This window comes from Pseudochaenichthys georgianus, chromosome 20 (genome assembly GCF_902827115.2).
Source record: "Pseudochaenichthys georgianus chromosome 20, fPseGeo1.2, whole genome shotgun sequence".
Lineage (NCBI taxonomy): Eukaryota > Metazoa > Chordata > Actinopteri > Perciformes > Channichthyidae > Pseudochaenichthys > Pseudochaenichthys georgianus.
Window position 1 is genome coordinate 19,092,459 of NC_047522.1, and position 2,071 is coordinate 19,094,529.

The 2,071-nt window shown below is 42.7% G+C and overlaps 1 long non-coding RNA gene across 1 annotated transcript; it reads right to left on the reverse strand.

The window, feature by feature from the left end:
- Positions 1-823: 823 nt before the first annotated feature.
- On the reverse strand, positions 824-1,854 carry LOC139435907 (uncharacterized). Its single transcript, XR_011645119.1, has 3 exons — positions 1,742-1,854; positions 1,450-1,500; positions 824-1,136 (listed from the first exon to the last, which is right to left on the reverse strand). It is a non-coding gene; the product is annotated as an uncharacterized lncRNA (long non-coding RNA).
- Positions 1,855-2,071: the final 217 nt, after the last annotated feature.

The window sequence follows — 2,071 nt, forward strand, 5'->3', positions numbered from 1 at the left end:
ACATACATGGGACTAGGGGAGACCTTCCTGTTGTTTGCATTGTCACTGACAAATGACAGTGTAGTATTCATTGTCAAGATTTTGTGTTTTTAAACTTGGGACTCTTTTCAGACTGCTCCGGCTTGGGAAAAGATTTGAGCCTTAATGTGTAATGTTTTCTGTATTGTATGGTAAGCTTATCCTTTCATTTGATAGTCCCATTTGGATGTGATAGCTAACATTTTCAGTAAGCAGTAGACAAAAGAAGTGAAAATATGAATGTAATTTATTTTCAATATTTACATAAATACATAATTATTTTAACAAATAAAATAACAAAAAACATCATAACAAATACAAAATAAAAGGTTTGACAGACAGCCATGCCCAGCATGGGCCTGGAGAGCTGCAGAGTCCATTGGGGGAAGAGGGGGGGGTGGGATGTGGGGAAGAGGAAGAGCAGCCATGTTAACAGTGTTATGGCTACAGATGTAATATCTAACTCAACATTAGCCATGACAGTCTGGGCTTAGCAAGGGCCTTAGAATACATACTCTAAAGGCCAAATCCAAAAACAGTGATACTGACATTTTAGCAGTTCACAGTCTTTGGAGGTGGTCTTTCAGGCAATTGGCTGGTGACTTAAAAAAAATATCATTTCCCCAAGGGGTGAAATTAACTCCATCTCGCAAAAACAGCCCAGGACTGTCATGTCTAATGTTGGAGTGGTCAACAATGGCACCATTTAGGCTATGAACAAAAGTAGCCATAACACTGTTAACAAACTTCCGGGCCTTGTCCATTGTCCACAGGATTTGCACCAGCCCTCCACCGGCGCCTCTGGTTCATCTGGGAGAGCATGATCTTCATGCCAGGGTGCCGATGGTGAAGCTGGTGCAGGTCCTCCTTCATCTGGTTCAGCAACTGAACACTGGGCACATCCCCCAAGTCATTGCCGCCACAGTGGATGAGGAGGACATCCGGGACTGCTCTTCCTCGCAGGGAGTAGGAAAAGAAAGGGAGGACACCTCTCCAGCGCAGTCCACCCCAACCGAACCAGCACACCCTCAGGTCGAGGCCAAGGTTGCTGCCGATGGTCTCTGTAGCTCTCTGGGCTCCATGCCGGACATAGCTGTCTCCGATTATCCATACAGTCACTATGGGAGGAAAATAAATGAGAGCAACAAATGCTTCAGATCATGAGGAATATCAAATCAATTATAAAGGGTTTCTCATTTTGTTCCTTTGACAATAACATGCAAAATAACTATGAAATCACACCTGTATGGTTAAAAGTAACAAGAGAGCAAAACCTCAAAAAACAGATTAACAGCACACAGTTTATATATATATATTTATATACTGTGTGCTGTTTATCTACAATTGTGCACACATGTATATGTATAGTATGTTTGTGTGTAATGTCAACCATCTGAAGTCATGTAAAGTAAGCCAGGACCATCAACTTACAGGTTGTGCAGTTTGGCGTGGAGGAGGTTGCCATCTTCATTTTTCTTAATGCTGAAATAAATAAAAATGGTTTAATCAATATAAAAGCACCTTTCTTTTTCTACAGTCATATTTCATTAATCACATTTAATTCACGCAACACTGGCCATATCTCTGCTAGTTTACAAAGTTTAGTTACAAATGACATTTATATTTGAAAAACGGTGAAGCACTTAAAAAACAATTGTATAGTGTAGGTTCAAGAACATTTAAATCAAAAGAACAAGTTTTGTAAAGTTACAGGGTATCTTACCTTCAGAATATGCCGGGAACGAGGAGCAGTGACCTCAAGCTGGGTTGTTAGCTTAATACTGAATAGAGCATGTTAGCTTAGCTTCTTAGCCTGAGCTAGGTCTGGAACGTCACGCTCGGTGGCAGCAGGTCCCGCCCTGTCCAACCTCGGTTCCGCCTCAGCACCGCCTCTTTGCCCTTATTTGGAGCAGGCGGGAGAAGGCGGGAGTTAGACTCTGACGTCGCTGTCGAGCCGTTAGTGGCCGACTCCGCCTACTAAGGGCTTCACGGCAACTCTGCAGAATCCTATGGGTGACGTCACGGACCCTACGTCCATTTATATATACAGTCT